The sequence below is a fragment of the Eschrichtius robustus genome, chromosome X, assembly GCF_028021215.1.
Source record: "Eschrichtius robustus isolate mEscRob2 chromosome X, mEscRob2.pri, whole genome shotgun sequence".
NCBI classification, from domain to species: Eukaryota; Metazoa; Chordata; class Mammalia; order Artiodactyla; family Eschrichtiidae; genus Eschrichtius; species Eschrichtius robustus.
Window position 1 is genome coordinate 135,295,382 of NC_090845.1, and position 19,798 is coordinate 135,315,179.

Consider the following 19,798-nt stretch of genomic DNA (forward strand, 5'->3'; position numbering starts at 1 on the left):
AATCACCTCCCAAAGCCCTCACTTCCTAATACCATCATATTGAAGATTAGGATTTTAAAACACAAACATGCAATCCATAACACCCCCCAAAACACACACACACACACACACACACACACACACACACACACACACACACACACACAATGTCCAACTGCATTCTAGCATGTTAGGCATCTCTTTCAAGACTGGGTTGGTTGTTGAATGCATCTCTGAATTTGATCAACCTCCCTACCTCACCTATACTATCTCAGGGTTAGGTTGATGAAGTGAGGCAGTAGCCTGGGCTCATTCACCATCTTGTCAAGAACAACTCTGTCAGCTTCTCATTTATTCACTTCAACAAAAGCCTCTGTGTCAACTTTCTCTCCAGTCCCCTGAACGCTGCTTCCTCCCTTCACATCAGGTTTGGTATCTGTACATTATATTTTTTAAATATTATCAAACATTGACGTAGAATAATGTAGTAAAAAGAATGCAGGCCCAGAAACCTCATGTCCAAGTCACAACTCATGATAGGCTTTATGTATTCACCTGCAGTGTGGGGAAAATAATGAAATTGCTGCTACCCTAAATGGGACTGTTCGAAAGCACAAATCAGATAATGGAAATACAAATCTTTGGATACTGTTACATAATATACAAATCTATGGGCTGTATCAATTATTACTGCTATGGCCATGTGAAACAAGGACCCAGAGCTTTCTCGGAGCTCAGCCATAGACCTTCTGTGAAATCCAACAACTCAGATGTCACTCGCTGGGAAGCCTCCATATATGTCCAAGAAGGAATTGTTCTCGTTCTTGTTTGACTGCTTACACTTATTTGTTCTTGAAAACTGAACTAACTGCTAAATCTGGCTTTTCTTTTCATCCAGATTAATTGTACCCTTCATGTCTCACAAAAATCTCTGTAGTTATCTTTATTATAGTTTGCATATAACAATGGTCTACTCTCACATTTTTTTCTCTCTGACTAAACTCTCAGAATCCCCATGACAAAGACCATGTCTCTATATCACTGATATCTAACCAACGTAGTTCTTGGTCCTGATAAGGTACTGAGTTTAGTGGCACTGACATAAAACAGCATTACAATTTGGAGATGCTATTTCCACTTGATGCTGAAGCTGTGGAGCACTGGAATGGCCTAAAAGTTAACTGTGGTAGGAACACAGGGGCCTCCATGAGCCACACACTGACTAACCCATCTCTGAATCATGAGTGAATTAATTTATGCTTTTGTTTACATCCAAATGCACTGAGCACACTTCCTATTCTCTGTAACTCTTCTCCACAACGTCTGTGAGATTAGGTTTCAGATTTGCATCATCAAAATTGAGGTTAATAAAAGAAACTATTTCTTTAGAACATGGCGTATCATTTAGACCAATTACTTGTAAACCAAAGGAATACATTCATTTAATAATGTTCCTGCTGATAGCACTGAAAAAACATTAATTTATTGCCAAGTTACATTGTAAAACTCTTTTAAAATAGGACTAAATGAAATTATTTAATAATAAAATCTAATAATGCTTCAGAAGACAACCTAAACTAAGCATCATGCAAGTCAAATAATAGAAGTATCAAGGACAATGAAATTAGTATTTTTATATTTGAAAGCAATTGAGATAGACGTGTACTCATAAATCTTTATGGTTACAATTGAGTTGAAGAGATGAAACAGATTAATTTTAACTGAAGAAAATAGAATAATAGAGGGAAGAGGAGATTATAGGTATGATTCATTCAGAAGAAACATTATTTGTTATTTGGGGGGTATAATGTAGGTTATGCTAAATACATTTAGTCCAAGGTGGGTGTCGGGAAATTGAATCTGAAACCATGAACATTACGGAAATCTCCATTTTCATCTCCAAGACATTATGAAAAGGACTTTTCTTTATACTAAATCTTGAAAACATAAGAATTTATCTAAATGAAAATAGATTTTCTCTTTATTATATCAGCAGCAGATAATTTCTGTGAATGATCTTTACTGAGTTTTGAATAATATTGTTTAATATGTTTGGTGTGCTGCAGTTAAATCTAATAGTTGTAAATCTTGAACATTAAGCTTTGTTTTGTTTAATAGTAAGAATGTGTGCTTCCTCAGTCGAACTCAACCAAATATTTTCCAGAATGATTCTTTTGCCATGAATACTGTGAGTGCTTATTGAACCATCCTTAGTGATTATACCTTTGTAAAAATAATTAAATAAGAGAAAAGTAATGATTATTGGTACACTTGACTTTGTGCCTTCTATATGCCAGGTGCTAAACTAGGTAAACCATTTTCATGCATCCTCTCTAGTGGCAATATAGTGATTTCTTGCTTTTTTGGAATTGTGACTTTTCTATTTGATATTATAACTACACATGCCAAATATAGGGCTCATTGGACTCTCCCCAGAGGACTAACTTTGGAGTCCAAGCTGTAAGATCCCCTACATTTTTAGACAAAACCTCCCAACAGGACATGCTTACACACATCTCGTATAGTAGATTGCTGTGAACAATATGCTGATTTCCAAGATCAGCTCTGGAATAATCTTGGATTACAGGAAACCATACGTCATACCATATACAAAATATAATTCTAAATGGATAAAATATCTAAATGTAACAACTAATACTATAAAACTCTTAGAAGAAAACACAAATGTTTAAGTATTTGGGGCCCTGGATTGGCAACAGTTTCCTAGATCTGACATGAGAAACACAACCAAGGAAATAATAGATATCATCCACATTTAAAACTTTTGTGCATCAAAGTGAAAATCCACTTCAAATTTCTTTTGGTTAGCGAATAAAGGTACTAATGGAGGGCTTTCATAAAAGCAAAGTGGCATAAAGCAAACTTCCAAAAAGCGGGGGATACCTGTATCCCCCAGGTCAAGGTCCTTAACTTAGTCACTTCTCCAAAGTCCCTTTTACCGTGTAAGCTAATACATTCACAGGTTCTGGGGATTAGGGAGTAGACATATTGGAGGGGCCATGACTCACATCACAATCACAGTTAAGAAAGACAACATGACAAGTACTTTAGTATCCCACGTATCTCTCTCCTCCCCACAGATAATTAATACCCTGATTTTTGAGATAATAATAATTCTCTTGCTTTTTCCTATATTCCTGCCACTTAAGTACGCATTCCTAGATAATAACTTGCTTCATATCGAAGAACTGAGTAGCAAGCACAAATCGAGCTGTGTTAGGAAGGGGTAACATTGCCACTATTAAGTAAAGACTCCCAGGATTAGATAAGCTGAAAAGTCAGTTCACAGGTTCCCTGAAAGTTTATAAGATCCCCTGTTGGGAAAGTCAGTGCATAAATTCATAGTGAGCTCCAGGAAGGATAGGGCTAACCAAGGTCAGGGCATCTGCCAGACCTGTAATGTGAACCAGGTACTGAATGTCTGGCAGAGATACGGTCAGGTTGGAAATGCATTTTCTTCATAATTTAGAACTTCCTGCTCCATTATCTTGATTCCAGTGTTGATCTTTGAGATCTTTGTCTTGTAAATATGTGTACCTACTAAGGATTAATATTTATCGAGTCTTTTGTACTTTAAAGTACAAATTATTTCCTTTAATTACAGACTGATTTTTATGGTCTATCTACACTCGTTTACAATTGCATCTTACACTTCTGCATTTATTTTATGTGAAAGTTTGAAAAACAGCGTTCTAATCAGACACTGATTCTCTTCTAAAGCATGGTTTCCCTACAGTTTAAGAGGATTCAAGCATAAAAGCAGGTTATATTATTCATTGCTGACTGGTATCCTAAGATCACTTTTCCTCCACCTTGAAATTCTATAGTTGACCTTTGAGCAATATGGGTATAAACTGCATAGGTCCAGTTATACACGTATTTTTTTCAATAGTAAATACCACAGTACTACACAATCTGCGTTGGTTGAATCTGTGGATATGGAGGAACCATGGATATGGAAGAACCAGGGATACAGAGAGCCAACTCTAAGTTATACATGGATTTTCGATTGTGCAGAGGGTCGACACCCCTAACCCCCTCTCCCCCGTTGTTCAAGGGTCAACTATATTATTCTTCCACACAAGACTCACATATATACCCATATGTACACTCAAACACAACCAGCCCAGGCAGAGCTGATATTTACCCCGGACAATTGTTTGGAGCACAGAGGGGTTGCTCTGCTTTCCATCTAGGCTGGTGTTGCCTGTGGTGATTACAAGGTAGCAGAAAACTAGGCGAGGATTAGAGTCCACTGACTGAGAAACTCAGGCTAATTTTTTGTGGAACAATCTAAGGTGGATTTTATTATGAGTCAAATCAGTTGCCTAGAATAGGTTTTTGATAAAGGCATCAATAATAATGGTACAGTGAAATCAGAGAACACTTCCAAGGACTGAATTTTTAAATTTTGTATGTCCATAAAATATTATATTGAGAAAATAAAGCCTTTATGGGCCTTTAGGGACTTTTAAACAAGAACATACATGCAAGAAAAAAAGGAACTTTCCAGTATCACTAAATGAATGAGGCTGAAGCAGTGGTGAAAATGTGGCTGTTTACGCATAACTACAATACTTCATTAGCATTGATGGAGAAAAGAAAGCATATAAAAGTACATATCATGCATAGAAAGTACCTTATTTTTATGACTAGCACTGATGCATACACTTCTATTAGCTCTTCAGGTTCCTTTAAGTGGAATCAGAGAGGAAAGCTTGTTAGTGGAGTTCTGCCACTTAAGTATATAAAATAAAAATGTCTTTGGAAACGAGCCAGATCTTTGAAGTTTCACTCTTTAGTCCAGACCAGTAATACCAAGGCAAAGAATTGACCTTGACCTCAAAATGCCACCATTTTAAAAAGGCATGCCTGATATTTTAGTATGAAATAATCCTCACCCGCAGAGCAAAAGGCAAGGAGACTGAAAAATATTTTATGATATTTTCTTTTCCCCACATCATAGCTGCAAAGTCATAATAAATCTGGCTTTCTAGACGGCTGGAGAACTGAATTGGATTTGATGAAGTGCTACCCTTGGGGCCAAAGGCTTCCTTTTTGAAGTCTCTTAAAATATAATTAGCTTATCACTCACTATGTCATAAGCATTATGCTAAGCATTTTACATACACTAGCTCCCTTAATCATAACAATCTCCTCATGAGAGAGAAACTCATTAATTTTATCCCCATTTAACAGATGAACATAGTTGTGTCAAATAAGGTAAGTCACACCACAAACCAAACTAACAGCAAATCCTGTTGCCTCTACTTTGAAAATTAATCCAGACTCCCACCATTTCTCAACATCACTACTGCTACGATCATCAGACAACACTTGGTAATTATAATAGTCTTTTATCTAGTCTTACAATAATTTTACCATTTTCCAGTCTGGTTACTGAAACCAGAAGGGCTGAATGACATCCACAAGATAATATAGCTGCTTATTACTTGAACCAGAACAACAACACATGTATTGCTACTCATTTCCAACACTCTGAAAGTTTTCTTTAACAACACGATGCTTGTTTCTAAACTCAGTGTCAATGTTTGAATGAAAAAAAAATGATCTCATGTGCGAGGCTGCTGCTAAAGAGATGATTTTTGCTTGAGTGTTTCCTTTGTCTGTTTTTTTGGGTGGGGACACTTTTATGGACTGGCAATCATACTTTTTAAAAAGAATTGTTATTGATATACAGATACCCTATCAAAGACTCAGAATGACTTGGTAGGAGGTATGTGCCTGAATGTTATTATCATGAAAACAGGGATAATTGAAAATAGGTTATTGTGAGGTCAAACAGATCTTGGAAGCAATTATTTTCTGTATATACCCCAAAGTGCCCCAGTTTTTAATACTCAGTTATTAATAGATGCCTATAGAAAAATTAAATGAATGTACATTACAGTTAAAAGTTGGAGGAATATTAAAATCCGTAGTATAAATGTATTTTATAGAAGTGCTAATTATAATATGGATACATTTTAAAGCTTGGCATGCATTTATTTATTTTTCTAAATTTCTCAGGCCTCTCTCATCTTGCTGCAGGGCCAAGAGCCTCCACAGGCCCACAGTGGTTCCCCTGGGTCCTGGTACCGCCTGCTACATCCTCACCACTCTCCAAGGGGTCCTAGTGCCACAGGTCACAACACAGCTCACAGGCCTGAGTGCCCTCCCCTTGGAGGCCTCCCAGGCCACGTGAGGAATACAGGAAATGAGTCACATATGTAAAATATATAATTAAGCATTCAACCACAGCAAACAGAAATTTTTAATCCAGAAGCCCATTTTCAAGATAGTCATACTACTGGAGTATAAAGCAAAGTCTTCTGTTTTGCTTTTGTGCTTCATAATTCGTTTGTGTTTCCTTGACCCTGCTACAGTTTATAATACTTTGTTGTCAGAGTTTTCTAAATGTCTGACCCTGGTTATGCTAAATTGAATGACTACTCTTGTCCGCCAGAAAATGTTTTGTCATCAAATCCTGTGTGGGCATCACATTATATTTTAATCACTTTTTAGGGTATTATCTAAATACAACAAAAATTGGTAAACCATGAGTTTTCTAAAGCAAGTGGGTGAAAACATAAATACCAACCAACTTCCACAGCTGATATCCACTTAGGAAACATGATTTTAGAGAGAAAGGAGTAATTTAGAGAATTATGATTTGGTTATATATGCTAATTAAACTGTGGTTTCATTTAAATCCTTTGTTAGTAGACCGAGGTTAATCATCATGTAAGAGTGTGAAATATCAGAATATAATTTCATATAATTTCCCAACTACCCAAAGAATTATCTCCAAGGACAACTGGCATCTGCTGAGTCATTCTATTCTTCCCTTCAAACTGCTCGAGAGAATTGTTTGAGAAAAAAATTAAATAGTGATATACAAAGGAACAAGTCACTAAACTAGAAGTGAGAACACCTGGATTCTAATCTCAGCTTTGCCTTTTAATATCCAGGTTAACTTAGTTGAATTATTTACCTTTTCTAAGGCATAACTTTCACGCCTTTAAAATGGGTATACCAATCTGCCTTATTATAAACAGTATTAAGATAAAGAGTATTTCTAAAAGCTTCCATATTAATGGGTTAATGGGATGTGTGAGAAGGAGTGAATATGATACCTAAAGAAAAAACAAACAACTCAAAGCCCACCTTCAGCACATATTGTTACACGCTGTAAGAGAAAGGATTGGAAGTGAGAGTGGGTAAGAAACATAAAGGGACCTAACTACTAAGAATTGTTTCAATGGCTACAAATTGACTTTTGAAAGCACCTAGTTCATCAATTACAAAACAAGCAGGGCACAGTAGTTTTCTCTGACACTGGTGGCAGGATTCCAACCCAGTTACCTGCTCTATATGAAGTACAGCAGGGCAAAACATACAGCTGAACGTGAAAAACATTTTATTAATATAATCAATCTTATAAGAACTTGCACTCTATGATAAGAGAAAAGAGTAATAGCAACATCCAGGAGAAAAGTCAAGGGATCAGAGAAAATACTCTATTCGTGTTAATTTGGGTCAATCACAGACCTAGACATCTCTCTTATTTTCCTAAGATAAGCAAACATAAAACATAACAAAACCAAAATGATGTCTTGTTATCATAGGTCTTGTATCATATCATAGATCCCATAGCATAAAATTGAGTTGACCATAACAAAGTAGATAAAAAGTATATTAGTTAGTGCAGGAAAAAGAATATGTATTTTTACCTATATCTCCTCTTCAAGCTCAGTATCATTCAAGAGAGCAAGGGCACTATTAAACTAAATGAAAACGAAGGAATAAGCAACAAGATAAAATTAAAAATTAAAGAATAAATGAGAGGTAAAAATTAAAAATGAAATGGAATAAATAATACACGAATTTCTAGAAATTAAAAATTGCATATAAGAACTCCTACATAGAGGAGCCAGTGTGTCAGAAGACTAAAGCAGTGTTTTGGAAAACAAATGCAAGGAGCTTCCTGAGCAGATGAAGAGTACAAATAGGTGCTAATTGTTTTTGGTTTTGTTTTTTTAAATCTATTGCTATGTTACGAATTAACTCAAAAAGCAGCAAATTTAAAAATGCACACATTCATTATCTGACGGAATCTGTGGGTCCAGAAACTGGGAACAGTTTAGCTGGATCCTCTGGGTCTATGTTTCTCACAAGCTGCAGTTAGGCTCTGCTCTCATCTAAAACCTCAACTCAGGAAAGTTCCACTTCCCAGCTCATTTATGTGGTTGTTGGAAGGACTCATTTCCCTCACAGGCTGTTGAACTGAGGCCTCAATCCCTCATGAGCTACTATCCAGAAATCTCCTTTGATTCCTTGCCAGGCGGGCTTCTCCATCGAGGATCTGACAATGGGGCAGTTGACCTCATCAGAATGAGAATTGCTAGCAAGATGAAAGTCACAGTCTTTTGTAATGTAATCATAGAAGTGACATCCCATTACTTTTGCCGTAATCTCTTTATTAGAAAAAAGCCACTATGTAGAGCCCACATTCAAGGTGAGGAGATTATACAAGAGATCAGTATCAGGAGGTAGGGTCTTCAAGAGCCATGCCAAAAGATGGCTTTCACAGTAATAATTCTAGTAAAGATGATAACAATAACTATAAACACATAAATAAATAAATAAAAGCAACACACAATCAGAAATAAATGGAACAATATTTTCAGAAATTTGTAATTCAACAGCTGGGTATATGACTATAGTTTTCATATATTTAGGCATCAGAAAAGTAAATGCTCATAATTTTAACCAAAGTATAATCAAATGTTGACAAATTATGACCAGCCATTTAGGATCCTAAGTTAAAAAAAAAAAAAGATGTAATCTAACCAACATAGAAGCAAATTAAAACTAAAAGCTTATAAATGGGAAGGGAGTGGTAAAACTATCTTGGCAATCAACATAGAAACCATTTATACCTGCAATAAAGTTAGAATCTGAATATATTAGTATGGTTGAAATACAAAATGTAAAATTATTCTTCGAAGAGAAGGTAAATAATGTAAAACAAATAATTTTAGATAATCTAATAGTTCCAAAACTCCAAATTATATAAAGAAAATAATTAAGAAATACAAGAAGCATCAGAAAAAATTTAAAATGCTAAGTTACCTATTTCTGTAGGAAGTAGATAATGCATACCTGTAATTTTGACTTTGTAGTAAAAAATATGTAAGTTCAAGGCTGTTTTGAAAAAAGTGAGCATGATTAAAATGTGGTAAGAATATATTATCCAATTTATCCAATATTTTTTTGGATCCAGCTCTTAAGGAAAAGGAAATAAAAGCAAAAATAAATAAATGGGACCTAATTAAATTCAAAACTTTTGCACAGCAAAGGAAACCACTGACAAAATGAAAAGACAACATACTGAATAGGAGAAAATATTTTCAAATGATATGACCAATAAGGGATTAATATCCAACATATATAAACAGCTCATACAACTCAACATCAAAAAAGCAAACAACCCGATTAAAAAATGGGCAGAAGACCTGAATAGACATTTTTCCAAAGAGGAAATGCAGATAGCCAACAGGCACAAGAAAAGATGCTAAACATTGCTAATCATCAGGGAAGTGCAAATCAAAACCACAATGAGATATCACCTCACACCTGTCAGAATGGCTATCATCAAAAAGAACACAAATAACAAATGTTGGCGAGGATGTGGAGAAAAGGAAGCCCTTGTACGCTGTTGGTGGGAAAGTAAATTGATACAGCCACTGTGGAAAACAGTATGAAGTTTTCTCAAAAAACTAAAAATAGAACTACCATATGACCCAGGAATTCCACTCCTGGGTATATATGTGAAGAAACACTAAAGCACAAATTTGAAAAGATACATGCACCCCAATGTTAATAGCAGCATTATTTAAAATTGCCAATATATGGAAACAACCTAAGTGTGTGTCTGTGTGTGTGTGTTTGTGTGTGTACACACAATGGAATACTACTCAGCTATATAAAAAATGAAATTTTGCCATTTGCAGCAACATTGATGGAGGGCATTACGCTAAGTGAAATAAGTCAGACAGAGAAAGACAAATACTGCATGATCTCACTTATATGTGGATCCTAAAAAATACAAGCTAATGAATATAACAAAAAAGAATCAGACTCACAGATATAGAGAACAGACTAGTGCTTACCAGTGGGGAAAGGGAAGGGGGGTCACAACACAGGGGTAGGGGATTAAGAGGTACAAACTATTATGTATAAAATAAATAAGCCACAAGTACATACTGTATAACACAGGGAATATAGCCAATATTTTATAATAACTATAAATGGAGTATAATCTTTAAAAACTGTGAATTACTATATTGTACATCTGTAACTTATATAATGTTGTATAGCAACTATACTTCAATTAAATTTCAAAGCATTTGATAATACTAAAAATAATAAGAGCATAGAGGCAGCATAGAAAGGAAGAATGAAACAGAGTCGATGACTTTAAAAGAAGTTAGTGATAAGGAGGCATAAAAATAAAATTCATAAAATTGAATTACAGAATTTTGATCAAAAATAGTAATACTGAATACAAATGGATTAAATTATGCTACTAAACAATAAAGTCTCTCATACTAGAAAAGGACTAAATATAACATGTATATGGTGTAATCCAATTTAAAGTCAAAGGTTGGGTGCCATGCAGGTTGTTCTCTACACTAAAACTTTTTATCAATAAAAATGAAAAATGTAAATGAATGAATCCCTGACCCATAAAATAAGATAAAGAACAAAAAAGTAAGTCAATAGCAAGTGCAAAAAAAAATACTAAAGATAAAAGAAAAAGCCTGCGAGGTAGAGAAAAGACTATATCTAAATAATACATCAAAATCTTGTGCTTTTTTTTGGAAAAAAACCGTAAATCACTAGATAAGATGATCAATAAAACATGAAGAAAGAACAAAATTGCAAAATGATATGACAGGAAAGAAATAACAATTGAAATAGAGAAAAAAATTTAAAACTCAAAAGAGACTAAGTTGCAAACATCTTTGCAAATATGTTTAAAAACCTAGATGAAATGGGTAATTTCTTAGGGAAATACAGATTACCAGAAGTTATCTTATTTGTTTAAAAAGCTCAAGCAGACCAATTTCCATTGAATAAATAGAGGAATTTATTAAGTGCCCCTCCCCCCCAAAAAGCACGAGGGCAAGGAAGGTTCAGAGAAGAATGATAGCAAATCTTTAAAGACCAGATAATCAAATGCTCTAGAAATTATTCAAGAGCATTGAAAAGAAAAAATAAATCTTCTGTAATTCTCTTTAGAACTAAGTATAACATGGTCTAAAGCAGACAGAGTAAAAAAGAAAGACTACAGACAACATCACTCATGAATACCAAAGCAAAAATATTAAATAAAATATTAACAAACAGAATCCAATATCACATTAAGAAAACAATACACCATAATCAACTGGGATTTGTTCCAATAATGCAAAGTTGGTTCAACATTAGGCAAACCATTAAAAGCATTACTACATTAATAATGAAAAGATATATTACTATTTCCATTGATCGTGAAAAGGCATTTGACAAGCCGCCAACATAAAATCAGTTACTGGCTTTAGGATATATAGGATATATAGATAAATATATTCTAAAACCAGTAACTTATTTAATAGGGAAACATTAGCATTATTTCCATTAAGATAAGAAACAAGGCAAAGATTTCCACTATATCACCTACTGTTTCAATTTGTACTAGAATTATTAGTAAATTTAATTAGACAGGAAAAAATCAATTATATATAATACATAATAGTACATGATGAAGAATAAAACTACTTCTATGTGTACTTAGAAATTTTAAGAGAATCCATGATTAAACTAACTCAAACAGTAAACAAATTCAGTAAAATAGTAAGATATAATATTAACATAAAAATCAATAGTCTTCAAAAACAGGAACACTAAACAGGATATAATGACAGAAGAAACCCTATTCACAGGAATAAATGGACGATTAATATCCTTGGGGATAAATTTAACAAATAATATGCAAACTTACATAAGGAAAAATTTTAAACTCTCCAGAAAGACTCAAATAGAACAAATAAAAAGGCATCTATTATTCCTGGATAAGGTAATTCTATGTTAAAAGATGAGTATTCTCATAAATTCATTTATAAACTCAATATAATCCCAATAAAAAATACCCACAAACTACTCTACAGTGTTAGACAAATTGATACTAAATTTCATATGGGGAAACAAACATTCAAGATTAGCAAGGAAACACTGAGAAAGAAAAAGTATAAAGAGGGGACGAGCCCTACCAGACATTAAAGCAAAATATAGTGTCTAATTAAAGCAGCTTGCTGTATGAATAGAAAAATAGACTAATGGAATAGAATGGAAAGTTCAGAATTATATCCAAGTATATATGAAAATTTAGTATATGAAAAAGATAAACTTACTTTTAAATCTCCCACCATAAACAAGAATAAACTCTAAATGAATAAAGTATCTAAAGTAAAAATGATAATAGTAACAATAACAACACCACAATAAGAATACTAGAAAAAAGGCATGGGTGCATTCCTCTTTAATCTGAGTGTTAGAAAAAAACTTCTGTGACTCAAAACCAAAGATTTAAAAATTTGACCATATACATACATATATACACATATATTACATGCAATAAACACCATTTGAAAAGTTAAAAGACAGCAAAGGAATAAAGCCCAATAGAAATCTGGAGAAAAGACAAGAACAGATAATTTACAGCCATACATATACATGGAATATAGATACTGCCCACATAATCCCCAAAGTAGAAAAATGCAAATTAAAACAATACTGCAATCTCATTTCTCACTTATCAAACTGGTAAAAATTTTTAAATGTATCAACAAATCTTGACGAGGCTGTGGGAAATCATTGTTGGTGGGAATGCAGACTGGCAAGACCTTTCCAGAAAGAAATCTGGAAATACTTAAGAAAACTAAACATTCAATTTATCTTCTGACCCAGAAATATGACTTGTTGGAAACTACCCTGAAGATACACTTCCAAAAATACAGAAGACATATTTACAAGTTTATTGATTGCAGCATTGTTTGTAATTGTAATGTTTAGGAAATATAGGAAATCATCTAAATGCCTTTCCCTAGTAGAGAAATTGAATAAACTATGATACCTCTATGTAATCCTAATGCAGCTGTGAAAATAAAGAATGATATCCAGGAAGTTCCCTGGTGGTGCAGTGGTTAAGAATCCACCTGCCAACACAGGGGACATGGGTTCGAGCCCTGGTCCGGGAAGATCCCACATGCTGCAGAGCAACTAAGCCCGTGTGCCACAACTACTGACCTGAGCTCTAGAGCCCACGAGCCACAACTACTGAGCCTGTGTGCCACAACTACTTAAGTCTGCATGCCTAGAGCCTGTGCTCTGCAACAAAAGAAGCCACTGCAACGAGAAGCTCGCACACCGCAACGAAGAGCATCCCCCACTTGCCGCAACTAGAGAAAGCCCGTGGGCAGCAACGAAGACCCAATGCAGCCAAAAATAAATAAATAAAATAATTAATTAATTAATTTTAAGAAAAGAATGATTTCCTTCATATATTAATTTTAAAAAGCAAAGTGCAAATAGAGTGTCTTCAGTAGGCTACTCTCCATGTAAGAAAGAAGGCAACATAAATATGCATGCATCTGCTTATCTGTGCAAAATAAATACAAAAAAGTTACATCAGAAACTAAAGAAATTAAGTATTGGGAGAAGGTGCAAAGAAGGAGAGAATGGGAATGAGTTAGCAGAGATGAGGAACAAATAACATTTATGTGAACATTTCTCTAAGCATACATTTTTGTATAGTTGTATCTCTTAAAGCCATAGTAATGTTTCACAGTTTTCTGAAGTAAATGAACAATTAAAACTAATATGAATGTGTGGGGAAATAAAAACCAGAGCAAAGAAATATATTGATATTAGAAAGAACCACACAGAAGGGAGTGGGGAAGAAAAGAACTAACCTAAATTACTTTGGAAAATGTCATTTTGACTGGATACTGTAAGGCTAAAGACAAAACAGAACTGTAGATATTGTACTCTATTACTAAATTTGTTTTCACAGAAGTATCGTTGAACGAATATGTGAATACACTGTAGATAATGAGAGCCAGTTGTGTAAGGGGGGATTGGGGGAGGTATTCTGAAGGAAGAGTGTCATCATCAATTTCTGTCCTCCATTCATTCCATGAAATATAGTGCTTGCCAATGATCAATGATCTAAGTCAAATGCAGAGAATAGACTCAACCAAATGAACATCATCCTATTGCTCATTGCCGTAGGGGGCTGAAAGACTTCCAATGTCATTGCTCATGGGAGTATTTTGCCACTGTCTATCAGTGCACGCTTGGCTCCAGAATTTCAAAATTAACTTCCCTCCTCTTCCTCTGCCTCCTCCTCCTTCTTCAAGATATTTCATAACCCCTAGTGACATCTTGCAGAACATTAGAATTTTGCACAACCCTGGATGAGAAATGCTGCTCTAGGGTCACCACTAATATCGTGAGATAATACATCTAACAATCTAATGGGTCTTCTGATAGCAGGGGCTGAGACGAAGTTTGGAGAAAGGCTTGTGATATGCAGCACAGCCGTGGGATGAGCATTTCCAGTGAGTGAACCACCTTGGACTGAATTAGCTGGGCTTGAATATTCCAGCTTTGCTCAGTCACTAGATGTGGCCTGCCCCAGTAAGGGCATGACATGAGGTAAGGCAGCATCTGTAGCTGAGACACACCCTGAAGGAGCTGACAGCTGGGTAACTAGTCCTTTCCTGAAGCAGATAATAAGTGAGGCATCACCATGTCTAACACAGTCCATCTCACGTACTTCCCAAACGCCCCCCTTCCACACATATTTGGGGAGCTCCTCCTATAGGATTCTGGTGGGCCTTTCTTACTAAGAAGAAACTAGAAGAGGAAAGTTAATGGACAAACTGCAGCCTCATTCCCTGCACAACTGAGGCTCATTGTCTCTCCCAAAATCTATTTTAGATTTTCCTGATTCTCAACTACCACCTGTCGACTGAAGAAAAAAACACTACCTAAAAGTTGTGTTATGTTTTATTTGGAGACCTTACTAAGGACTAGAGCCTGCCTGGGAGACAGGCTCTCAAATAGCTCTGAGGTAAGGGAGGAGCCAGGATATAGAAGAGATTTTGCTGGGGGAAAAAAAAATGTAGTCGAACATCAAAAGATTACCGCTAATCACAAAAAACAGACATCTCAAGTTAATGATTTTAGCACTTTTCTATGTATGGGAAGATGCAAGACTCTGGGCTCAATGAAATTATTCCTTTGATATGCACCTTAACTATCTGGGGCCATTATCCTGTATTTCTCCATCCTGCATTCCCCTCAGGGCACACCATCAGGCAGGTTGCAGAGGCTGAAGGCTTGATGGCTGGCAACATTCTTTGTTTACTGAAATGGCAGGCAACATTCTTTTGTCTACATACCTATGCTGGCCTCAGTGGCTTACCTGGCACCCAACCCAGACCCCCATTCCTGAGGGACCTGAGGTAACCATCTCCTACTCAGGCCTGGGATGCTTTACCTGTCCTTTTACAATCATATTTGGGTAAATAAATACCAAGAAGAATCCAAGTGGATCACCAAAGTGTCATACTTAGCTCTCTGAATATATTCTCACGTATTTTCTACTAATGAAATATAAATCAGGATCTTAGTAATATGAGGCATTCCTGCTCTGTCTCTTAAGCGGGATGAGAAAACATGGAGCCACCTAGAGTGTGTGTCCTTGTTGTAGTTTCATGAATTTGACCCAATATGTTTTACAACTGAGCCATGGACCAAGTGTATTGAATGTCTGAATATTATAGCTGCTAGTTGTGTACTTTTCTAGGAAAAGCATTTCATCAGTAAAGGACTACACAATAGTGGTTTCTGCAACTTCTAGAAGAAAACTTTATATTATTACTGGGACTCATGAATTTATCCTTCCTTTATTTTTACAGTTATATGAATATGTGTAAGCCATGTCAGAAATGAGATATATGACTATCATATATCTAAGTTTTAATATCATCAGAAATAACTGAATAACAGAATCTGAATGTCTCATGCTTAGACATATCATTAATTAAAACTTTACATGCCTCCTAGCAAAGTATATATGGCCTTTTCTTATTTGTTAATCACGCAAACCATCAACATGTCATCAAAATAATTTCCTAATCTTTTTCCTGCCCAAAGACCAGCACGACATCTGTGTGAACCAGCTGATCCAACCCAGTTTTATTGTTCTGTCTCTGCCATACATTACAATATCTGTATTTGTTTTCTTAGTTTCCACAAAATGGCCTCTTGCTATTGGTATGTGTTTCATGAGAAAGAAAATATGAATGGGAATAATGATTTTCAGAATGGTAATATTTCAAATTGGATATTTAAATTGGGTTTCTATTTTATATCATAGGGATACTTCAAACTTCAAGTTTATTGATATATGATAAAATCTATGACTGAAATAAAATATAGATCAGATATATTAAATGTAATTATTGGCTATGGCAATTTTCCACAGTACCTCAAAACCCAACTTTAATCATCATTATATGTACATGTTTTAGAGGTTTTATACAAAAATTATATTGATAAACAGACACAGAAAGAACTTTTTAACAAGAACACATATTTTTGTCTGCTTGATATTTAGTTTGAAATATTTTCTCTATCAAATATATCCTTAAAGTCTATTTTTACATTCATGAATTCACAAGAATTCTAAGGAAGGCCAGGATAAATTTTTCAACAAGTTTGATAGATTTTTTTTTCAGAACAGACATTTCATTTACATGGACCATCTTAAACCAATAGCTAACATAGTATATCTGGATATTGGGGTCACATCATAGCTGAATTCATGCCTAGTTAATACTAAATATATAGTGACTGCTGACTAAATGCCCAAAACTCTTCTAAGCACGTTATATGTATTAACACAGTTCACACTCACAGTAGCCTATTAAGTAAATACCATTCTTCTCCTTCTCCTTCTCCTTCTTCTTCTTCAAGTTTTACAGATAAGAAACCTGAGGCAAAGACAGTTTAATTGATCTGCCCCCAACTAATAGGATAAAAGTAAAAATCAGTTGCTGGTTACATATATTTACAAGCCAACAGTGCCCTAAAAGACTTTCCAAATAAATTATTTTCTCCTAAGTGCTTATACTATGACCCTGTAATATTTTTTTTTATCCCTTCGTTAGCCACTCTCTCTTTTGAAGCCCTGGGTAAATTCTAAATAAGTTTATGAATGAAATAATTCAATTTCTTTATAGTTCATTTTATGAACACAGGACCTCCGCAAATATTGGTGAATTAGACTAGGGATGGGGAACTTACTTGATTTGGTATAATCATTATGATAGCTAATTTTATGTGCTAACTTGACTGGGGTAAGGGATATCCAGATAGCTGGTAAAACATTATTTCTGAGTGTGTCTGTGAGGGTGTTCCCAGAAGGAATTACCATATGAATTGGTAGATCACCCTCACTAATGTGGGTGGGCATGATCCAACTCATTGATGGCCTAGATAGAATAAAACGGTGGAAGAAGACTGAATTTACTCTCTGCTTGAACTTGGACAGCCATCACCTCTTGCCCTTGGACATCAGTGGCTCCTGTTCCTCAGGCCTTCAGGTTTGGACTTGGAAATACACAACTAGCTTTTCTGGGCTTCCAGCTTGCAGATGGCAGATAATGGGCATGAGACAATCTCTCATAATAAATTATCTATCTATCTTGCTATCTTGCTATCTATCTATCTACTATTGGTTCTGTTTCTCTGGAGAAACCTGATTAATACTGTCATATACCACTTATAGTCTACATATTTTGTAGTAGAAAAAACTGGACTTGTATTAAGACAGAGGAATGATTTCCAGCTCTGTACTTAAAAATTTTATGACCATGTGGGAGTAACTTAAAATGTCTGTGCTTTAGTTCTATCATCAATAAAGTGAAAAAACATCTGCCTCACGGATAGCATTTATAATGCATACATCATGGTGCTTGACCTATTATATATGCTCAATGAATCTAAATAATATAAATCCTATTTAATCTGAAGACTTGACTTCTGTATATCCTCTTAAGGATTTATCTCAAGTCTTCCATCCCATTTCCCCCACCAATATATAATCAACAAGTATTTAATTTTCACTATGACCCATTTAATTACTATGAAAAAACTGGATATTAATGCAAGATTTTTGATCAGTTATTTCTGTTTTGCCTGTTTTTGTTTGTAGTTGACCAGCAGACTTGCTGAATTGTTCTCATTACTTGACAATGTTCTAGGAGATATGGTGTAACTCTAACAGGACTTCCTTTTGACTACCCTGTTTTTACCTCTGTTCCGATTCAGTTATTTCATTAAAAGACAGCCTTCAACATTTTTCCTCAGGTAGAGGTTTATGGGTGGTATACCCTCTGAATCCACACATATGTAAAAATATATTTTTTTAAATTTTACTCTCCAGATGACTGCTGTTTGGGATGGGTACAGGATTTTGGAATCACAGTCTTTATCTTCTACCGGCTTGTAAAGAATGTCCTAGTCACTTCCTGCTTCTTGTATTACAGCTCAGAAAACCAGTAAGACTCTGAATCCTTTGTAAACTACCTTGGAAGTTTTAAAGATATTGTTACATTATTGGAATTCATAAATTTCCCTAGGATATCTGTATGTATACCTTTTCTCCCATCAATCTCCCTAGGAGCCCTTTCAATTTGCTGGTTCAACTAAGCCTTTTCACTCTTGAGCCCCTTCAGTTTGCTGACTCCAGTCTTTCGGTGAAGCTAAATTTCTTCTATCATTTGTTTAATTCATATATTTCTTCCAATTGATCCATTTTCTTCTCCAGAAATTTTTCATTTTCCTGGATCTATCTATAAGGTTTATTATTTTCCTCTTCATGGTTTTTGTTTTTATCTGTTTTAGATTTTCTTCAACTTGATTTTTTGGTCTACTAATTCAGTTCAGTTTTCAGCATTGATCATATTCTTTTCCATTTTGTCAATTGCAATTTTAAATTCAAAATCATATTCAAAAGAAATTTTTGATATATTCTAATTGTACCTCTTTAAGAGCTAACTTCTGTCTTTTTCATTAATTCTATTTAAATGGTGATCATCTGTATTGAAAGTTATATTGACTTTCTTCCCTCATGTTACTGAGACCCTATAATGGAGTTATCCTTCTCATTTCTAAATCACCATTTTCTATTCCCCTAGCACCCATAAAAGTCGGCTAGAGGGTCTTTTTTTTTTAACATCTTTATTGGAGTATAATTGCTTTACAATGGTGTGCTAGTTTCTGCTGTATAACAAAGTGAATCATCTATACGTATACATATATCTCCATATCCCCTCCCTCTTGTGTCTCCCTCCCACCCTCCCTATCCCACCCCCTTAGGTGAACACAAAGCACCAGAGTTGATCTCCATGTTCTATGAGGCTGCTTCCCACTAGCCATCTATTTTACATTTGGTAGTGTATATATGTCCATGCCACTCTCTCACTTTGTCCCAGGTTACCCTTTCCCCTCCCCATGTCCTCAAGTCCATTCTCTACGTCTGCATCTTTATTCCTGTCCTGCCCCTAGGTTCTTCAGAACCATTTTTTCTTTTTAGATTCCATATATATGTGTTAGCATACAGTATTTGTTTTTGCTAGAGAGTCTTTTTGAGAAGTGGCAAATAATCCAGTGGCAGAAG